This window comes from Elgaria multicarinata, chromosome 5 (genome assembly GCF_023053635.1).
Source record: "Elgaria multicarinata webbii isolate HBS135686 ecotype San Diego chromosome 5, rElgMul1.1.pri, whole genome shotgun sequence".
Taxonomy (NCBI): domain Eukaryota; kingdom Metazoa; phylum Chordata; class Lepidosauria; order Squamata; family Anguidae; genus Elgaria; species Elgaria multicarinata.
The window spans coordinates 35119256-35142813 of record NC_086175.1 but is presented as its reverse complement, the minus strand read 5'-3'; the positions used below and the strand labels follow the sequence as shown (position 1 = coordinate 35142813).

At 40.9% G+C, this 23558-nt stretch overlaps 1 protein-coding gene across 1 annotated transcript in view; it reads right to left on the bottom strand.

The window, feature by feature from the left end:
• The window catches only part of ITGBL1 (integrin subunit beta like 1), a 184257-nt gene that overhangs the window by 64547 nt on the left and 96152 nt on the right, over positions 1-23558 (bottom strand). The window lies entirely within an intron of this gene.

The window sequence follows — 23558 nt, the reverse complement described above, 5'->3', positions numbered from 1 at the left end:
CTTTTAAGGAGTTTATTGCTGAGGTGAAATTTGAGCCAGGAACCTCCTAGCTCGTAGCTCTTCGCCACTATGCTACAAATGTTTTCAAGACTCAAGCATATGTGCAAACTCAAAGTGTACACATAGGGTGGTGCTCTGGTGATCCATTACACTTTTGCCCTGAGCGGTGAGCCATCAGGTCAACAGGTTGACATTACCACAGTGACTCCACGTTTACACTTGGCCCTCCTCCTTTTTATAGCCAGGAAGTCTAGGATTTTGCTAGGGCAATCATAGTCTTTGCTGGCTCTGTCTTGACCTCCCAGCTTTATCTCCTGGGTTAACTTCCTTGTTCTCAGTTTCTGGCTCCCATTCAACAGTTGCCTACAGCTCAGCTTTGACATTCTATGACACTTTGTGCTAACCCATCTCGGTTCTTTGTGAAAAACAGCACAACGCTAAACCTGCATTTATTTATAAAAGCAGAGGAAAGTACTGAAGCCAATGAAATAATCCATTGTTATTGACTGCCTCATTGGAGACCAGAGTTTGTCTCTTCTTTTGTAGGCACACCCTTTCTCAGAATACTGTCTATTTGACTCAGTAATTAATACATGTTTAATGCTCACGTGCGTAGTCTTTCTTTCTTACAAAACATGTGAAGAAGGATAGATTATAAGTTGTCAAGAATTTCCTGAGCCTCTTCCCAAGATGGGAATGATAGATTCCCCCATGCAGTATTTTAAACACAGCTGACTAGATAACAATAGTGTTTAACTTTTACAATCATTATGAACGACAGTAATTTATTGAACCTTTCAATCAGCCAAAGGAACAAAAGATGGGGAGTGGGTGAGTGATTCATTTGTTTGTATGTGTGTTGTGTATACTGACATCCCCAAAGATTAGATGATCAAAAGGCTAAATAAAACACAAACATACAGTGGAACTCAAGTAAACTAACAACTTTGGAAAAGTTGGTGATGAGGTGGTCCCTGCTGCCTTGAAGGAGGCAGTGGTGTGACCACTCCTGAGAAAACCCTCCCTTGACCCAGAGATTTATGCTAACTATTGTCCGGTCGCAAATACCCCATTTTTGAGCAAGGTGCTTGAGAGAATGGTGCCATCTCAAATGCAGTTGCTCTTGGATGAATTATCTGATTATCTGGATCCATTCCAGTCTGGATTCAGGCCTGGTTTGGGGATGGAATTGGCCTTGGTTGCCCTGAAGGATGACCTTCTTTGGAGAGAGACAGGGGGAGTGTGACCCTGTTACTTCTTGATCTTTCTGTGGCTTTCAATATCATTAACCACACTATCCTACTGGACCATCTTTATGAGCTGGGAGTTGGAGGCACTGTTCTACAGTGGTTCGACTCCTACTTGTGTGGTCAGTTCCAGAAAATACCATTGGATGACTGCACTTCAGCCTCATGGCAGCTGAACTGTGGTGTGCCACAGGCCACCATCTTCTCTCCAATGTTACTCAATATCTATATGAAGCCATTGGGAGTGGTCTTCAGGAGATTTGGGGCAAGGTGTCACCAGTATACTGATGACACCCAGATCTATTTCGCTGTAACATCTGAATCGGGAGAGGCAGTGTATGTTCTGAACCAGTGCCTGGATACAGTTATGGCTTGGATGAGGGCTAACCTAAAGCCCTTCTAAAGCCATCTAAATTGGTGGCCATCACTACATCCTGCGGTAGTGAGTTCCATAATTTAATTATGTGCTGTGTGAAGAAGTACTTCCTGTTATTTGTCCTGGATCTCCCACCAATCAGCTTCATGGGATGACCCCAGATTCTAGCATTTTGAGAGAGTTCCTTAGGCCCTGAAAAATAAACACTGCAAAAAAATAAGAAACCCCCATAAGTGGGATTGAATTCCCCACATGTGGTGGCAGCACTGCAAGCAAATTCCCTATACATGCTTAGGATTGTTCTGTTGGTGAATTATGGCAATCGTGGAACTGAGCTACATGGTCATCAGAATAAAGTAGTGAAGTTCTTGAGTCAGGTGAAGAAATGATATTTCAGGTGCTTTTTTTTTTTAAGAATCAATTTTTCCTTCAACCAGGAAGCTAACATGTCTTGAATAAGATTAGCTTAAAAGCCTTCTCCCCAACATATTGGTTTTTGATATCTAGGCAGAATGTTTTTAAATAGAGTTGCATTCAAAAATGCAGTTTTCCACTTGTAGTGATAAAATCCTGAAAGGCTTTTATCACGTAATTGTACTGATTGTGCAGCTTGGTGTATGGATGGCACACTAAGGGCACCATTAGAGGATCTTGAGATGCAAAGGGGGGTTCCTAGATAAGCAGACCTCAACCTTTTTGGAGATTCATAGGTCAGTGCAACACTAGCACTGAGATGACAGTTTCTATCAATGATTGTAGATCCAATGTGTGTGTGTGTGTGTGTGTGAGGAGGAATCATCTCAAGTAATAGGTGCCAAGTTACTAGCAGAGAAGTTTTAGCTGCTGAGTTGGACTGTGCCACTTACACTGATCTGGATAATCCCTTTAGGTTAGCAACAATCGACACAAAAATCAAACCAGTCCATGTGGCCCTGATAGGTGTTGGGCAAGTGCATACCGCTCACAAAACGTGATAACGAGAAGTAAAAACAGTCAGCCAGTAGGACAATATGCTTAGCAAACCATAGTAAGATGATCATTGGACAGAGAATGTTAGAGTCCATATACATTTTCCAGTTGTTGTTTCTAAAGATGGCTCTGAGATTGCTTTTTAAAAGAGACAAGGATATCCAATTCCAACATCACTGCCACTCCTATGCACTCACGGGGTCACTTATTTAACTGCCTGCTCCAGAAAGGTCAGAGAAACATTTCTGTTTCATGATATTCCTGCAAAATAAATCAAATTGGGAGTGGGTGACTTGCCCAAGGCCGGGTACTCAAGCAGGGATCATCCAAGTCCAGCAGACTAGCCACTGCACTATGCTAGCTCCCATTTATAAAGGTGCACAAAAACACTTCAAAAAGGTGATTACCCGAAGATAATACCAAAACCTAAACAAAAACATACAATAGTACAGTGTAGTCCTCACACTGTGCATACTGGTATGAATTGATTTTGTACAGTATACATGATGGAGGGTGTAAGGAGTTGTTTTTATCACTGCCTTCTATAGCAAAGAGTTTACAGTTGTTTATCCATTATGAACAGATTTTGATTCTGTTTTCCTCATGGATCTGCATGGCTATCTTTGGCCATGGCTAGACCAGACCAGGATCATCCCTGTGCATCCAAATGACACACGGTATCCCGGGAGCAGGCAGGGACGACCCCTCCATTTGCCTGGGATAATCCTTAGGCCTAGCTAAGGCCTTTGTTTTTTATGTGCCTTCAAAAATACTACATTTAGCCAATCCAGGCAGAATCTACTACCAGAGAAAGAAGATTTTCTACCGCTGGAAAAATTACTTTCCATTTCCTCTAAGTACTAGGCAATACTAAGTAATTTGGTTTCAAGTGACTTTCTTATCTAGTGCACCACCTAAAATTAATCTCCAGCTTTGCTAATATAAAAACTGTCAGAGTGCTTTCAAGCCACAAACCGCTTGAGGCAATAATATCAAAACCTCTTCCAACTAATTCATTCAGCCTGGAAACCTCCATTTTGAAACCAGGTCTATCTAAATTGCAGCCCTCATGGCAACAACATCTGGCCCAATTTTTGTGCTTCTTGGTTGCCACTCCACCTACTTTTTGCACCGCCTAGCCTGATGAAGAGTTTTGGAGAATTTTAAACTTTGCACAATATTTCATGGCTTTTTCATTGATGTGAATAAAGGTATCGCCCAACTGTGGATTCTGGAGGGGTTTTTTCCCCTCATGGGCTGGGGTGCCTATCTTTAATTCGTTATATGTTAGGTACATACGTTTGTTTGTTTCTTAATGGAATATGTGTGTTTAAATGCATTGCATGGCAACCAGAAATTCCTCATTTCATTCACACTTAAACATCTGGAATTCTCCTGCTATTCCCCAGCTTCTTCAATGCACAAAGGCATGAAAGGAATGTTAAGTGTTTCACTATCCTGTTGTCATAAATGTTTAGCTCATCTAGCCGTAGTACCTGATGTTTGTGAAGATAGGGAATGAGAGTGATCTCATTCATTTTTTTAAAGTATTCATTTATTACACAGAGTGCACCATGATGGGGAGAAAAGAACTGAAGCTATCATTGGCCAAGTTAGACAGTGATGTATTCCACAACTAAATCATCTGCCTTGCTTGAAAACAACACCTGTAAGAGTTGATTGCTTACCTTGAATTCATAAGGGAACATTCCTATGTATATTTAGAAAGAAAAAAGTCCTACAAGTCCCTGCATGCTCCAGCAATGTAGGGCTTTTTCTGTGTAAATTGATTGTGCCCTAAGTCCTGTTTGCACAATGTATTTGGAAGTATCAATGTGTGGAGGGGGAATGAGACCTTGCATTAAACTGAAGCTCTAAATATAGCCTGTATGCATACAGGAAAGGAAAGGAACCTCTTGTGCAAGCACTGAGTCATTTCTGACTCTTGGAGGACAGTACTTGGAGGACACTACTGACTCTTGGAGGGACGCCAGCTTTCGCTGACATTTCCTTGGCAGGCCTTATAGCGGGGTGGTTTGCCGTTGCCTTCCCCGGCCGTTATTACCTTTCCCCCAGCTAACTGGGTACTCATTTTATCGACCTCAGGAGGATGGAAGGCTGAGTCAACCCGAGCTGGCTGCCTGAAACCAGCTTCCGCTGGTATCGAACTCAGGCCGTGGGGAGAGTTTCAGCTGCAGAAACTGCTGCTTTACCGCTCTGCGCCACACGAGGCTCTACAAGTTTAGACAAAAAAAAACCCACATACCCGATGGAAATGGGAGGCTACAGCTCATGCCTACATGTAGCTTCTGTTCAGAACTTTGGACCAACGTATGGAGAGAGAGACCAGAAGGAGCAATCCTATCCCCCTGCCCCTTCATAAGTTGATATCCCACCAAAGTTCATAATTTCAGTTAGATATCTCCTGATCCAGTGATCTGCATGCACTGAGCTGTCCAGTACAACTGTGCTCTGTATGAAGGATTGCCCATTCACTTCAGTGGAGGCATCTGTTCCATGGATGTAAAGGAATGGGTGAACAGATCACTCCACTGACTGTAGAGGCTCTTGGTGGAGAGATGTTCTGTGTGACGTCAAGTACCAACATTTATCAAAATCCCCAGCATTGGGGAAATGGGCTAAAAATATAAAATGAAACAGTTGCCATGGTGAGAAGTGCCTTTCAGCAACTTTGGCTGCTTCATCAACGGCATCTTTCTTGGAGGGAAAACTGGATCTGGGCTTAGTTGACCCTGCCCTGGCTACTTCCAGGTTATTTTACTGCCATGCTCTCTAAGGTGATGTGAGTGTGAGAGCTGCCTTTAAAACCAATCCAGAAACGACAATTGGTGCAACATGCTGTTGCCAGGGTGTTATCTGGAGCTGGAAAATCAGAACATATAAATCTAATTTTATTCCATCCACAATGGTTGGCCATCTATTTCTGGGCCTGTTTTAAAAGGCTGCTTTGAAAACCTAAAACAACTTCAGACCAGATTATCTCAGTAACTACCTGCTTTCATACGAACGTGCCCAGACTCTATGATTGGCCTTGGAGGTCCTACTCTATGACACATCCACTCATGAGGTTAGTGCAGAAGAGGGTCCTGTTGAATGACTTGTTGGCCACTGTGCAAGCAGAATCCTGGACCTTTGGTCTGATCCAGCATGGCTCTTCTTATTTTTTAAAGTTCCATCACTCTTCTGAACTGAAGAGTTTCATAGTCTTGTCTTCCTGAAACCAGTTAACCCATAAGGCTGCAATCCTATACTCACCTCCCTGGGAGTATGTCTCATTGATTTCAGGAGATCTTAAACATGTCTAGGATTGTGCTGTCAGCTGCTCAGAACTTGTGTTTTCATAACCAAGTACCTTAGTTACAATTTTAGTTTCAGCTCTCCTTCTCTTAAATCACACTCCATTAACTCATGACCACCTGATCCAACAGTCAGTATATGTTCTATAACATTTCCTCGGGGCTTGGCAATACCAAATCCAATTAAACTGGCTTGTTGTTTTTCTTGTGGGTTGGCAGACAACTTGGTGAAAAAAAATGATTGTCAAGAACACTTAGGAATAGTTGGGCTTATGGTCATTAGCAGCACTGACTGATATTCCAATTAGGGTCAGGGAAATGCCCTTCGTTGTTTTTCTGCATTAGAGCATTAAAATCGAACACTAAACATTTCATCACATTGATTTCAATGCTATTAAATCATTTTCAACTGCAGAAGTTCAACTTAACTGCGTTCTGGATCAGGCTGTCAGGAATATCTACATGATGTTAATTTCTGAAATTGGGACAGTGGTTTCAGCACTTTTAACCCCCACACTCTAGACAGGCAATATTCTAAGATATCCTCTGTCAGTAATGAAGAAAATACATAAATACACAGATATATTGTGCATACCACATCTAACACTTATAGGAGTACAGCTATGGGCATCTTTGAATGGAGCAAGAATCACCACCCAAGCAAAGGTACATCTATAACTTCCATAGATGTCTGGAAGTGTTCATTAATAATTCCCTAAAACGAATTTGAATAGCAAGGGTCCCATAGGCTGTAGCTAAGAATACATCCTTTGCAGCATTGCTATGCCAGTTCCCTTTGGGCATTACCAGCCAATAATGGATGTCACTTTCACATTCAGCTGCTTTTCATTGCATCTAAAGCCACCCTTCCTCTCCTTTTTCAGCCACCTGCCCCTCTTCACTTTGCTTGCTTAGCTATTTTTTTATTTGTTAGATTTGTTCACTGGAGTCCTAAAGAGAATCACAACATTCATAAAATGCAACAGCTCTACTGACAACTGCAGTCCAGAGGGCAGGACTAGACCGAATGGGTGGAAATTGCAGTGAAGCAGATTTGGGTTAATATTGGGAGGTGGTGGGATCTCCTTCCCTGGAAGTATTTAAGCAGAGGCTAGATGCAGTGGAGGATGGTGGCTCAATGTTGGTGGGGCTATGAATCTATTCTGGGTTCCAGTTAGAATCAACCAGAACACCAACAGAGCTATCCATAGTGCTGAACGTATTATGGGGTTCAGCACCTTGGATAGCTCCTTTCACGTATATGCTCTGGTAAGGGCTGACATTACTGACTGACTGGGCAGTATTTAACCTCAATAGCGTAGCACTGTAGGCACATGAGCATGTGCTGTAATCTCTTTGGAGCACTCAGGAGAGGTTTTGATAATATTGCCTCAAGTGGTTTGTGGTTTGAAATCACTCTGACTGCCTGACCATAGGTGTATTGATGGAATCACTCCACTCCAAAAACCACTGTTAAGAGCTCTTTCTCTATCCGAGCATAACATTGCTCAGTCTGTATTAGTGCTTTGCTTTTGCATAAGCAATTGGATTGCTCCAAAGCCTTTCTCAGATGCATCACACTGTAGTGTTAGCAGTTGTCCTGGCTGATAATGTTGCAATACTGAGGCACTGGCAGTATTTTTATTCATTTCACCAAATCAAAAGCTTGCTGTTGGGGAGTTCCCTATTCCCACTCAACATCCTGCCTGGTAAGTTGCAGCATTGGTTCTGCCACTGTAGCCAAATGAGGGCAATCTTGCCTAGAAAGATGATTGTCTGAATGATGCATTGCATTGCTTTTACATCTATAGGACCTGGCATGTCTCGGATTGCCTCAATCTTGCGGGGGTCTGCTTTCAGTCCCTCTGCTGTTAGTACATGTCCAATATATGGTACCTCTTTCTGTTTCAGTCACACCTTTTCGGCATTCAGTTTAATATTTGTATCTCTGCATCGCTATAGAAAGGCCTGCAATTTCCTGTCATGGGCCTGCTCAGGTTCTGAGTCATCACATCTTTCGCCTACTATGGGGTTATCATCTGCTATTATTTTCACTCCAGGGAGTCCTTCTATTGCCTAGGACAGTCTCCTTTGAAACAGTTTGGGAACTGGACTGATTCCCATTGATATCCAAATTGAATTGACCAGAGGGTGTTATAATGGTAGTAAGCATACTAGGGTCCTCATCCACTCTAACATACCAAAAACTAGATTTTACATAACAGACTGTTATGATTCTAGCTTTTGAAAGTTCTGGCAGTATGTCATCTATTGTGGGTAGCCGGTAATGACATCTCTTCAGTACTTGGTTCAATGGTTCAGTTTGGCTGATGGCTTTTTTATCACTAGCATGGTGCTTACCCAGGAAGTATTAGTTTCTACTGGTGTTACGAGGTCTTTACCTCACAATGTTTCAAACTGCTCTTGTACTGGACAGTAAAGAGAAGCAGGCAGTTTCCTCCATGGCAGCCATACTGGTTCCACTGCTGGATCTTCCTCAACTTGTGGCTCACCTTCCAGGCAACCTTCACCCCTGAAAACATCCCCATATGGTTTAAAAATTCTCTCCATTGTTCCTGCTTCAACTGGAGCTAAAAAATTCTGTTGCTGTAGCTTGATCAAATCGCTGGCCTTTGTGGCTGTGTACCCCAACAGGGATTTATGTTTCTCTCCATCCACAACTACAACCTCCTCTCGTTTTTAGGGTTAATTATAGAATTGCATTTAACTATTGGTTGCATTGAACTATCATTGGACATAATGTGCATTTGTTCTGTTTGATAGGTGTGTTGGCATCACATTTGTAGGATCACATTGCAAGAAGCCCCACTACCTACCTGGAAACGCACTGGCCGTTGTCCCACCAACATTATTGCATAGACTGCAACTGGAATAGTACTTCTTTTCTGTATCCAACAACCCACACCTGACTTTTTCATAGACTAAGGAGAGGACCATTATGACATCACTACTCTCTGATGTGCCATCTCATGAACAAGTCCAACAGTGTCTCTAGTGGGCTTCCTTTTGCTTTTGTGTGTTAGTGCTGGTACTAACATACAAAGCCCTAAGGCTTGGGGCCAGGTTATTTGAAGGAACGCCTCCTCCCATATGTACCTGCCCGGACATTAAGATAATTCACAGGGGTCCTTCTCCGTGAGCCCCTGCCAAAGGAAGTAAGACAGGTGGCTACTAGGAGGAGGACTTTCTCTGTTGTGGCACCCAGCTGCGGAATGAGCTCCCCAGAGAGGTCCGCCTGGTGCCTACACTGTATTCTTTTTGTCGCCAACTGAAGACCTTTTTATTTTCTCAATATTTTAACACCTAAATTTAAACTTTGCTGTTTAAATTCTTTATTTTAATCCTACATCAATTTCTGCTGTGTGGTTTTATCCTGGTTGTGCTTTTTATATTGTATTTTGTATTTGGGGTTTTAGATTGTTGGATGTTTTATTATGTTCTTAATGGTTTTAATTTTTGTGAACTGCCCAGAGAGTTTCGGCTATTGGGCAGTATAAAAATGTAATAAATAAATAAATACTGAAGTGATTCAATTTGCCACATTCCCTACAGTTCTGTCCTAGTGCCGAACACTTCTCGTTTGTTCTCTCATGCTGTCTTCCACAGTAGATACATCTCACACTGGGTCTGGGTGTTGGCTTTCTTCAGCTATTGTCTCGCTGCATATATTTCAGAAGGTTCCACCCCTCCCAGGACTTTCACTCTTTCTCATAAGGCTTCTGCTGCATGCCCCAGGACTAAGCCTTGGTGTAGTGTGAGAACAGCTTCCTTGAGGAGCTGCTCTTGCAAAGAGTGGTCCCAAGTCCCACAGACTATTCTGGCCCTAATTAAAGAATCTGTTAAGTCTCCAAAATTGCAAGTTGTAGCCAGTGTGCAGAAGGCAGCAACATAGGAGTCAATATTCCCTTCCAATTGCTCTTTGATGAAAAATATGTGCCTTCTTTTCATTTGGGGGGGACAGTAAGCATTTAGGGCTCCCAGAACTGCTCTGTGCATACTTCTCCGCCCTGTTCCCCTAAGAGATAAAACAAAAGCTTTACTTTCCTGGTGGTGTAGTCGTCTTACACTGTCAACTCATTCTTCCATTGGCTCCACCGCAGAGCTAGCTTGCTGTCTGTGAGATCTAGAGGTATAGGAGACTTTAGGCTAAGTTCCATATCTCCAGACTATATTTTGGAGAAGTTACAGTTCGTCCACTGCTGCCATCTTTATATGGTAAAATAGAAAGATGCAGCAAGAACTAGGCCTACAACCAAAGCTTTAATGAAAATGAAAGTAAAAGCTCCCACGAGGCTGGGAACTCTTCCCTTGTGAACAGTTTCCCCCCAAGGATTCTGTTTTCCTTGACTTCAGTTCCACTAAAGACATTATAACTTTGGTTGGCAAAAACCTAGTGCAGGATTAGCATTGTACAGCAGTTGAAGAAAACAAATGGTTTGAACCCTTTGGAACATACGTTTCAAACAAAGGAAAAACTCGTGCTACGTGGGCGGGCTTGAAATTGGCCTAGCAGCAGACGCCTTGGTAGCAATTTGGCTCCTTGTTTTGAGGGACATCCATTGCACAATGTAAGGGGCTTATCCAGCTCAGGTGAGGCAAGTATAAGCACCAAATAGAGATGGCAGCACTGCTGAAGAAAGGGCAGGTGGCAGAATGAAGCTAAAGGCAAAGCCTGCTGGAAATGTGTAGGTCATGGGGAAAACCCAACCAAATCTGGTGGCTGAACCTTGTAACTTGGGTGAAGATGTGTGTGTCTGCACCTGAACTTCCATTCTTCATTCCCCACCCCACCCCCCACCCCCATTGTGTCAGCAGCTCTGGAAGACTTTTTGGCATCATCATCATCATCATCATCATCATCATCATCATCATCATCATCATATTTCTTCCCCACCTCTCCCCCTGGATTGAGGTGGGGAACAACACTGAATACAAAAATACATAAAATTAATTAAAAACATATAAAACTAATACATTATTTAAAGAACAGCCAAACAACTTAAAATTTGACTGGGTAGGCCTGCTGGAAGAGATCAGTCTTTATAGCTTTTTAAAATTCAGAAAGACTGTTAAGTTGGCGAATCGATCCCAGCAGGCCATTCCACAGTCTGGCAGCAGTAGAAGAGAAGGTCCTCTGAGTAATACTTGTCATCCTAGTTTTGGCTGACTGGAGTAAATTCTTCCCAGAGGACCTGAGTGTGGGGGGCGGATTGTACAGGAGAAGGCAATCCCGCAGGTAACCTGGATCCAAACCACGTAGGTCTCAAGAGTGGAATATAATACTTTAAATGAATGAATGAATTCAGCTACTGGGTATGGGATTGAAGGAAGTCATCAGTAGTTCAGGATGGCATAGGGACACACCTCAATCTTCAAAGAAGGCTAGATCCAAACTTTATTTCCTCTGTGACTTTAATTTATACCATATAAAATTGTATCTAGAGCATGTGTGCATTTGACATCTGGCTAATAGATATGCCAGCTACAGATATTAAATTACTTGCTGTGATGAGGAATAAGATTTATTGCCCTGAAAGATCAATATTCATTTTTTGAAAGAGAAACACATAATTCATTTTAAAAACATATAAATGGCTAAAATGAAAAATTGCCATGCCTTGCAGAATACTTTTGTTTATATTGTAAAATATATCTTACATAAATAGTAAATGAGATTATTCAAAGACGTTTTCTGTAGATGAGAAAAACAGGAACACACAGTGCGTACCAAACAACTCAAATGTATCAATCAAAAGTGTCTTAAATCAGAATCAAAGTGTTTCCATTTTAAGAAACCTTGATTTTAGCCACCTGTTTAAACATAAGTGGGTTTGGGTTGTTGTTGTTTTAATGTATCAGGTGTTTTTTTTAGCAAGCTGTCATGAAAAAAAATTTGTGTGAAATATGAAATGGTTTCCACAATATTTTCTCATCCCAGAATTATGGATTCAAGGCCCAGCTTTTTAATGTGCTCCTTTACAATTGCCAATGTCCCAACGGAAATTTATAATTTGAGAGCCTGGGTATACATGAATGAAAATTTGTTATAGACAAGAGCAGCTTGTCACCTGTGGGTGAGCAGGCTATCTCTTCAACCTTGTTATAAAAGGAAACCTAAATGACAGACTCAATATTTAGAACCATGCCAAATATCAAGAAGAGAAGGCTAAGAAAAGATCTTGACTAATTTGGTGATGACATTTGCCACAGTTTCTCTTCAATATTTAATTCTAACAGCATGCTAAGTGCTTTTGGCCTCTTTCTTAACTCACATGTGAGTTCTGCCATTGTGCACTGTCCAAAGGAAGATTTCAGCCAAGGAAACTGCAGCATTCTTCAAAATATACCTTTTGTGTCATAGATAAAAATCACAATTCCCAACTCACACACCAACTGTTGTTACAAAAGCAACCCAGTCTAAGGTGTGAATTAAGAATCCCTCCTCTAAGAGAGACCTTTTTGTTGGTGGCCCCAGTTATAGAATGCTCTCTCCAGTGTGGCCTTCCTGATGCCAATATTGTCATTTTTTCAGCACCAGGTTAAGACTTTCTACCATTCCCAGGCGTTTGGTGGTATATGGTGGGCTGTTTCATGCATCAGTTGAGTTGTGTATGATTGTCACTGAACTTTTAGTGGTTTTGTGAGGTGGTTGTATTTTAGTGGATAATTGTTTTACCTGTTTTAAATATTGAATGTTTTAATTTTGTTGCATGTTCTTTTGAATCTTCTTTTTTTTAAAGGCACCTACTCTTTAATCATCATTGTTTTCATCCCTTAGTAACGGAGTAAGCCTCATTGAACCAATGAGATTTAAATCTGAGTAGGCATGTGTAGGATTGGACTGTAAGGTCTACTCAGAAGCCCCAATACTCTTCTCCTGTTTTTGGGGTGGTGCCCCTTTTTTCTTTTCTTTTGGGTTTACTTTAATGCCACCATTAAGCATATTTATAGAATTAACGAATGAGTGAATAATGACATAAATAAAACAAAATTAAAAATGGCACTTGTCCAAAACTAAAAGCTATAACTCAAGATATTAATTATTGTTCAGACAATACTGCTTTATGGACTGATATCTGGTTTTTAGATTTTGGTAGTGCCTCTTGTTTGTGCCTTGACTACTGAGTTGTTCTTAAATATTAGGGGTCCCCCCCCCATGGTGTTGTTTTTGTGCTTTTCTCCATTTTGTACATCATTTGGTGACTAACAGGGTTATTTAAAAAAGCAACAAAAACCATACTAATATACTCATTATTCTAATTCCATAAAAGCATTAAATAGTATTGCGTCACGCCATCACAAAAGTTTTTTTAACCTTGAAATATGCTGGCACTATTAAGAAGCAACGGATCCCCATTAAGCACTCCATTGTAAACCTCAAAAGAAAACAAATCAAATTTTAGTGGAAGCATTTGTGTGACAGTGCTCTTTTATCTTCAGCTGCTTTATACAACCTTCCTTTTGTGTTTCCTTGTCCTCTCCAATTTGAATCCCTGAAAGAGTTGGGGGGGGGGAGGCATGTTTCTAAATGAATCATATGTAGAAATTAGATCTCTATTCATGTATAGTTCTTCCCTTCTGTTTTGTCTTTTCCAGCTGAAACATATAACATTATGCATGAAATATCATGGCTCTTTCAATGGCCACACACAGTTCAATAAATATTCAGCTAGATCTTCAGGAGGAAGGGAGGAGCTCTATTTTTGGCAGGAACATTACCATTAAGATCACCACTCCAAATTAGTCACCTGTCAGTAACGACAGTAAGTCGGTATGGGGACTCGATCTATCACAGCCAGGAGAACATGATGACCTACATTATTATTCGCTGCAAATATCAACCACATGCTAATCAATGGCAATTCATGTTGGAACTGGTAATGAATCAACAGCAGAGGTCACAGAAAGACAGAAGCAAATCTCTTGGCACAGTGTGCAATAATAAAATCAAGCCAATGCTAAATTTGATAACTAATGTAAAACACAAGTGTGTGCTCAAAGCCACCTGATGAGGCTAGCTTTGTTCATCATTCTCTCTAATGATGAGCTCATGGGGCGAGTGCCAACAGAAAAGGAGCCAAAATGGGAGCACTGTGAAACAACCGGGATGTATCAGCACATCTCAACATTTGCACGAACACAATATATAAATTTAAAAGCAAAAAAACTCTAAGGGGCAAAACCTCATCCCAGTGTGGTTTGAGCATGGGAAGTACCCGTGGAATACTGAGGGTCAGTTGGAAAATAAAAATGGAAAATCAGGGAGTGAAATGCCATGCTTGAGCTCCTTGCAGAAGGATAGAGCTGGCTGGCAGAAACACTGAACAGAAGCCCATGGCAGCACTACCTGAGGTGGGAAGAGGGCCACCTCAACTGGCATCCTCCTGAAAGGTGCCTGGCCCCGAATGGGGTGCTCTGAGGGGCCAGCATTCCTGTAGTAGGTGGAGCTAAGGGCACAAGGCCAGTGCAACAGCGTTCAGTCATGCAAACCGCAGCTCAAGTATATGAATGTCCATGCAGGAAGAGTAAGCCCCAGCACAACAGCTTTCATGCATGCAAAGGACACTCCAACTTCAGGGCTAGTCTTAGGGGTGGGCAAGCTGGGTGGGTGCCCTGGGGGGCAGAGATGAAGGGGGACATGAAGCAAAGATGGGGCACAAGAAGCAGAGCTGTGGGGGGACGCCAAGTGAAGCTGAGGGAGGGTGCCAAGCTGAACTGAGGGGAGGGCAACATAACACCTGCACCAAGCTCCATACACCTCCTGTGTGGCCCTGCAAAGGTGACCAGGGGGGCACCAAAGGCACTCCTTGCTTGGGATGCTATTTATCCTAAGGCTGCCCCTGCCCAATTCCATGCAAACCTACTCAGAGCCTTTCTGCAACAACAAGCTGAAGGAAACCCTTATCTCCAACTGCTGAGGTTATAACACAACGTATTTTTGAAGGTCCCACTTACACTGACCTATTGAAGCCAGTCAAATGTGTATTTCCATTCCTCTTCAATTTTGGAACAATACAAAACCAGACCGCCTTGAATGCTAAGTTAATGGAAGGAAAGTTTCCCATCCCCAACTGTCCCCACCATGACACATACATGCCCTCTGAAAGCCATTTTGGTGGGCTAGGGCACGGGGGCGGGGCACTGCTGGCAGATGGAAGATTCACCCAAAACAGGGCTAGGATTCGACAATAAGTTAACTTCAGGAAGTTCACGGAAAGAACTTCCTCCTCTCCCTCCTCTCCCAAGAAGTTTTTCATGGGGTACTGGTGACTGAAGGGAGGAGAAAGGGACGGAAACTTTAGAATTTAATTAGGTGGATAAATTAGGTGGATAAATAGATGATTAAAAGAGTGGCTTTAAAATAAAGATTAACCAAACAGGTTAGTTGGATAACTAATTCAAATACAACAGAAGCCTCCTTTATAGTTCGTATTCTGGTTACTTGCTGTTTTCTAGCTATCCAAAGTCATGCTATATATCTAGATTTATTTATGGTACAACTTAGTTTAGCACAATGGGTTTGGAAACCATTAAAATGTACCAGATGGTTTATGATCTGAAGATATTCTCAGGCAGGAAGCATAGCAATTCTCTTTTCTCTAATGAGAAAGTTCCAGCAGAAAGTCAACAATCTTAAGTAGTTTTGTAATCTGAACAAATAAGTTAGAAAAGGTGCATTGTGACCTTGTTATCAGCTGGAACTAAATCAAGCAGCATGATCTAGCCAAGCATTTATGAAAGCTGGAATGTTCACCTAGTATGTTCTCCTTCTATTTACAATAGCCCAAGCCCCTACCACCTTTTATTATGAAAGTTGGTTTAAAAATTAATAAAGACACGGAAGAAGTTATGACAGGTATCAAAAGGTCTACTGAAGTGATTTCAAAATACAGCTGAAAACTAGTTCTCTGGGCATCCCTAGTGGATTCGAATATCTTAGCCATGCCAAGAATTATCTGACTCCTGGCAGAGCTGCTAAATTTAGGCAATGACTTACTGTAAAGAAAGCCATATATGAAAAAAGAAAAGAAAAAAGAAGAGGTATTAGTGGGGTAGGAGAGCAGCAAAACCCGAAGAAATAGTGTACTTCTGGCAACCATTTTCTAGTCTTATGATAGTCATGGAGTCTAAAAAATGCAGGACACAGGAGAAGGGGGACTCTCACATGCATGGAGAGACCAACCATTTTCCCAGTGTGAGCAAGGCTCGGTGGTCACTGTGGCGTTACCCCACAATTGATTATATTGTATATTTCTGGATTAGTATGCCTGGTAAGTATGGAATGTTAGAACTGAGTGAGTGTGATTTATGACATAATAGGTGGTGGTGGGGAAGGAGTATATAAGGAGAGTGTTGGGAGTTTGAGGAGTTTGAGTGTGTGTGTGGGAGTTGTTTATTGGCAGAGTAAGAGGAGTTTAGATTCTAGGGATTTAGGATTCGTGTAAAGAGAGAGAGGTGGTTGGTGCGCACAGAGTTTAGATTAGGCAGGATTGAAAGTGTTATATTTTTATTTAAAGCTTTTAAATAACAATAAACTTATTATTATTTTGTTAACTACCAAATACCATGTGTCAGCTTGGCATTATTTACCTGCCTTACAGTTATTAAACACCCACACCAGATTATACCCACAGTATATTTAGAGCAGATCCTGAATTAAACCTGTTTCCCTCGTAGCCAGAGGAAAGGATTTAATTAACCCTCCCTCAGGTTTCCAAGTGGTGGTGCTTGGCCTGAGAAGGGTTTATGTGACGGGCCTAGTTATTATTATTATTATTATTATTATTATTATTATTATTATTTATATAGCACCATCAATGTACATGGTGCTGTACAGAGTAAAACAGTAAATAGCAAGACCCTGCCGCATAGGCTTACAATCTAATAAAATCATAGTAAAACAATAAGGAGGGGAAGAGAATGCAAACAGGTACAGGGAAGGGTAAGCAGGCACAGGGTAGGGAAAAACTAACAGTAGAAAGTAACAGTAGAAGTCTGCACAACATCAAGTTTTAAAAGCTTTAGGAAAAAGAAAAGTTTTTAGTTGAGCTTTAAAAGTGTAAGGGTTTGTTACATCACAGTCACCCACCCCCATCGCCAGTCCTGTCTCTGTTCCGAGATTGCAGATGAGATGCCCTCTTAGGGGATAACTCTTGGAGGGGGATCATGGGGACTTGGAGGCTAAGCCCCATCCACTGGAGGAACCCCAAGAGGTTGTATGTCCCAAATTCGGGGGCCTTACACACCAGATTAGGCCCAGAGGTTGGAGATTCTGCACCCCAGCTATATAGGGAAATGCTGTATTTTCTAGGCTTATCTGAATTGGGACTCTAGAGTAAGAGGCGTCAAGCCTTTCTTCCCTTCGGTGGTCCAGATCCAAATCAAGGGTCCTGAGCCTGCAATAAATATTGCCAAATAATAGTAAGCCAATTACTTTTATATCGTTATTTGGCAAGATAAATGTGTGTGTGTGGGTTGATCCAATCAGGACCACCACAGGGTGGATGGATTAAAGCCTCCTGATCCTATGCTAGGGTCCCAATCCTTCACTTACTCTAGAGTAAAATAGGGTGAGATTCAACAGCTTGCTATGTTTTTAAAGTAACATGTGCTTTGGGTCTAAATTTCACAGTAAAATCTACAGATTGCAAGGAATCATAATACAATCCACAGACATCCTCAAATATAATTGAATGTATACAAGGGTTAATGGAGCATTCTCTTCCAGACTCTGGAGGTACCTTAACATCCATCAAAGCTGCTGACATATTCTTGGGCTCTCTTCTATTCAGTACTCCAATCAAACAGGAAAGACAACCTATACAAAGGATTCAAAGGGAGTCTTAACACACATCAGTGTCATCCTGCTCTTTGATTAGGTAATGACAATTATGATAATTGTAGCAATTTCACGATGGGAAATATTCCCAAAACATGAAACCTGTTCCCAAGTGTAAGACGTGTAGTATCCTCTTATTCTTTACATAAGAATCGTCGCGATTTTTCAAAGAACTAACCATTTGATTTCAAATGAACATTAACTCAATACAAATGTACTTTGTGCACCATTCCTCGGGAGTTGAATGAAAATATGTTTCCCACGTTATTGTAAGTGTGCATCATTATTATTTTTACCTCAAAACTCTTGTTTTCCCAGTTTTGTGAAAGATATAGAGCTTCTTTAAATGACTGATTTATAGCACATTTGTGAGTGGGCACTCACGGAAGTTTGTGGGTCATTTTGATGATGTCAAGAGCCTCCAGCACATCTCCCAATCCTTCCCCTGGTTATTCCATTTTTAAAAAAACAACACTTGGATATCCCGTGTGCAGTTGAAGTTGCACTACAAAACACCCACTAGAGGGGGCTGTCCCATTCAAGTATATGAGCACGCAAGCTTTCAATTACAAATCACAAGGTCGCCTCTCTCCTTCCATATAATTCAGCTCATTACAGTTGCAGAAGAGAAGCAGGAAGCAAAGGTCAGTAAGCAAACAGGCTTTCCCTTTAATCTAAAGAAGCCCATACTTTCTTCTCTGTGCTGTTTGTTTTCCTGCAGCTCTTCTAAGAATAGGCCTAGGTTAATCATTCTGAAACTGTGTGCCAGGGATTAGTTTGTCTCACCATGAATGTCCATGTAGCATTGACTCCCTACCACGTCATTCCAATATATGGGAAGCAACAAAATCCTTACAGAGAAGGTAAGAAGATACTACATTGCCTAGAGAGCACAGTCCCAGCATTTATTGATTGATAGCCCTCCCTCCTGCCAAAAAATGGCATGCAAGGTGACTTACAAAACAATTTAAAATTAATTAAAACAATAAACACATTAAAATATAATAAAAACATAACAATTACAGAATAAAAACAGCACCCAAGCCATAGACTCACTTACAAGCCAAAGGCCTTCTTGAATAAAGCTGTGTTATCCTAATGGTGGAAGGACCACAAAGAAGTAGCAAACCTGGCCTCTCTTGAGAGGGAGTTCCATAGCCTGGGAGTAGCCATTTATACCTATAATTTTGTGTAAATGGTGCTATTTACGGCTGCCATTTTACACAAATGATGATTTGTGTAAATAGCTAAGCCAACATTTTTACGCAAAATGGTGGCTGTTAATCTTGGTGCTAAAAGGGTTAAATTATGCATGGAAGTGGCTACATCAAACTAAATATGGCTAATTTGATCTGGAATGGTGGAATGACCAGAGTGAGGGTTGGGGGGAGATTTACAAGACCCCCTAAAAGACCCCAAGGTCATATCTGAAAGACCCCCAGCTGTATATTCTAGACCCCTGAGCCTTGGGTATGAAGACCTTGAAGCTTTGATTCTATGCTAATTGATTTTATGCCATTAACTAAGACTCTAGCTAAGTCTTGCAGGATCATCTTTGAAGAAAAGGGGGAAAATGCAGTTGACTTTACAAGCAGTTTCAAGGTCACAGTGTATGAGTGAGCTGACCAGAGGAACTGAGCATGCTCAGCCACCCACTAGAAGAAAGAAAAGTACTGCTTTGATGTCTTGTGGTGTAAACCCACTGATAAGAGAATGTCCTTACTCGACGCTAGTTGTGCAGGGGAAGTCATAGCCCTGAGCACACATGGCACTTGGGAGGAGGTGTTTGGGTGGATATGACCAAAGATGTCCAAAGATGAATGTGTGTTCAAAGAAGATATACCAGACAGAAATACATCAATCAAGATAATACGCCCATATGGCAGCCATGTTTTAATGAACTTCAAAATTAACCCATTAATAGTAATACCAGAGATATTCCCCAAAACAGATGGGTATTATACGTGAGATGTTGGCAAGGGGGAGACACCTAACTTCTGATTGGTGAATAGGTGGTGTAATCACTTATTCATACCATTTGTGATTGGAAGATGATGGTCTCATCATGCTTTGGGGGCCCCACCTTTGGCCAAAACAAGTATATAAAAGTACAGGTAGCAAAGACTGCAGGGCTTGATGATTTCCCCTTTTGTTATACTTCACCTCTGATTTTTTGGATTAATAGATCCAAGGATTTGGGTAGCTATGAATCTCTTTATGCTTTTAGACTTTGCGACTTAGAATATTTTTTTAAGTTAAGACTGAAAGTTATCTCTGAAGATAGAATTTAGAACTATGTTTAAGTTTTCTTTTTTTGTTTCTTAATTTAATTATTCACCTGTCTAGAGGAACTTAGTAATGCTTTAGCATAGCCTTTATATTCAAATAATATGCAGGACGAAGAATAGGAAGGGTTAACTATTATGTTTTAGTTTAATTTAGTTATTGTTTTAGTTTAGCTTTACACTGCAAGTAGTAAACAGGAGAGGATAAGGAGATGTCATAACAATGTTAGAAGCTCAAGCCGTTATCATATTAACTAAATTTGTAATGCCCACTTCGGAAACTTCAATTCTTTTAATTAATCTTATATTTGCATTTCATTCTCTTTTCTTGTAACCACAGAGAGAGAGAGAGAGAGAGAGAGATTGTATATTTATATAACCACCATGCCACCGCTTATTTTCTGTTAATTTTGTGATTGTTTTAGCCATCTGGCAGCAGCAAAGCATGCTGGATGAAAGACCCTGGGCTAGTCTCTTCTTGAAAATATAAACACCAAGTGTTCCTCAGATCTGATTCTCTAAAACTGTTCACACAGAAGGGTGGTGGTGAACTCCAAAGTTTGCTTACTGCTTAATCACTTTTTAGCTGGTCCTAATGGAGGTTTTTATGCCATTGTTATTATCTGGTATGATTGTTCCATTCCACCACCACCCACCCTTGGACTTCTATTAATACACACGTTATTATGGGAGAACAGAAACTCTGGAGCAAGTCTAACCTTCTGCATTTAAAAATAATCCAATGGGTAGACAGCAATCAAAGATTGCACAGAGCTGGAAGACTGTCAGTGCTACTTCCCGCTTTCTTACAAATGGGAGTTATATATACTATAATTGAATGGTTTTCTTTATTCGCTATGCTATGACAATGAAGAAGACTGATGCGTGACAACATTAATTTAATGCTACAACAACTGAAATGTTATGCTCTTATCAGGTGGAGATCCTCTACCAAACAATAAATTTGTATATAAGATTAAGAAACTTTGAAGCAGCATATAATTCATCTTCCATTACCCCCACTTATTTCACTCATCATGACATAACATTTGGAAAATCAAGAATTCACTGTGAGGTTCCTGATGCAGGAAACATATAATTTTGATTATAGACCTATTTACCAAATGGAAATGTATTGATAGTACTCTGGAGATACTTTTAAGGCATGTACATTCTTTTATCCACAAGAACAACAGACAGAGCAAATGATGGGTAGGATCCTGACAGTCATACCCCTTGAAATCAATGGGACGACTAACTTAAATTCCATTAATTTCAATGTGTCCACTCTAAATATAACTAAGTCTAAATCCAACCCAATGAAATTTATACTGACTTCAATTTAACATGGTTTATTAAGCATTCTCTCCCCACACTCCATGGCCAAATTCTTACATTATCATAGAATCATAGAGTAGTACAGTTGGAAGGGGCCTAAAAGGCCATCAAGTCCAACCCCCTGCTCAGTGCAGGAATCCACCTTAAAGCATCCCTGACAGATGCCCGTCCAGCTGCCTCTTGAATGCCTCTAGTGTGGGAGAGCCCACAACCTCCCTATGTAACTGGTTCCATTGTCATACTGCTCTAACAGTCAGGAAGTTTTTCCTGATGTCCAGCTGGAATCTGGCTTCCTGTAACTTCCTGTACATTGTAGCACTGGTAGGGCTTCTACTCTGATATGGCTCCCTGCTATTCTATCCTGGAACATAAATTATAAGAGTGGGGGAGGTCATGAAGTAGAAACCGTGCTACCATTGCCCCCTGGCTCAGCTTCTCATATTAGCATGGTTTTTCCCACATGCCCTTTCTCCATGCCATTCTCATGTCACATAAATTAGAGCCCTGCCTACCGCAATTTGTTGGAATGGGGATAATGTGCTGAGACCAAGCCCCTGCCAATGGTGCACATTTTCTGTAAGATACAAAACACCTTCCTCTCCCAATGCAATGAGTGAAGAAATCTTGTAGGATTATTTTCATAAATAGGAGAAGGCAAGAAATATAAAATTATTCTTGCAACTTTTTTTTTATTACCAAGAAATGCCATTTAAAGCTGAGCCAACTTCATTGGGGAAAGGATTCAATCAAGAGAGATCTTATTGCAGGCATAGACAGAGTGAGGACTCTGACTGAGATTCAAGGAATCTTTTAAGCAAAAATATAAAAACTTGATGAAAACCAGTTGCTAATTTATAGTTCCTTCAGGAGACAGGAGGCTGGAGGCAAGGAATATACAAGCAAATGTCAAAAGGCAGAGCTAAATGTGGCAAACAGTCTGTAACCTTTTCTTGACTTCTGGTTATTGTAGACAATATTAGTGAAAGAGCCCATCACACATTAAATGACATATAAGGTCAGATGCAATAGTTCAAGAGCAGCTTTAGCATTGCCTGTGCAAATACCTGAGTGGGGAAAACATCCATAACTTCAATTACTAGTTCCTTCAAAGAGCCTTGTCCATTCATCTCTCCATTCCCATCTGAGATACAGAATCATAAATCAAAATGTAACAAATCTGTTTTCTTCTCAATTGAATTATTTTTTTTAAAAAAAGCTCTCCTCAATTTGCTTTGCTTCTATTCCCACTGAACAGCTAAGATGAAGGACCAAAAATGAAGGCTGTATCAAATTAATATATCTTAATTTGAACAATGGGAAAAATAATACCCCTCACAAAGCAACATTTCAATAAAAGTATGAGTCATGTGCAAAGCATGTAGGAGGAATTCCATCACGAATCGGATTTCTACAATAAATCCAATGGTCTAAATGCAGTTGGTTTGAAGTATGCTTTTATCTTTCACTGCTTTCTGAATGTTTCACTTTAATACAGAAACCCAGATGTTCCTTAGTCATAGCGAATGTACGTTAGATGGTGCCCATGAACACCCCTCCAATTCACCAAGGGTTCTAATAATTCTATATAGGGCAACCAAATGGGGAAGGTGGAACTTTCAACTAACATGTCTATTTCAGCAGTCTATTTGTTAGCAGTTTCAGGGGTTAGTGTTTGCTGATACAGAATACACACTCCTGAAAACATTGTTCTCCTTAAATCATTGTGCATTACAGTGGGGAAGGTGGAGCTTGTTCCTGTATACAGGAACACCCCACCACCCCCACAAACACCAAACACACATATGAAATGTGACTGCAAGAAAATAACTATTTATAAATTTCTAAAGAACCAAGTCACTCCTTACCCAAAACCACTAGAAGATTAAATTTATTCATAAATTAGCACGACAACATGAAGGATGGAGTGAACCAAGAAACGATTACAGGTGCTTTCACAAGGATAATCTTTCAGGCATCAGGTTTGCTGATTCAGCAGCTTTGACACTCACAGGTCATATGAGGCCCACGCTGATCCCTAGCAGGTGCTCAGGAGTGCTGTGCAAGTTTGAACTTCATTATTCTGCTTCATTTGCTTCCCAGCTAGCATTAAACAAACAGCTAGCAGTACAGGAAGCTGCTCTTTGAATGCAATCTAAAACAGACGAT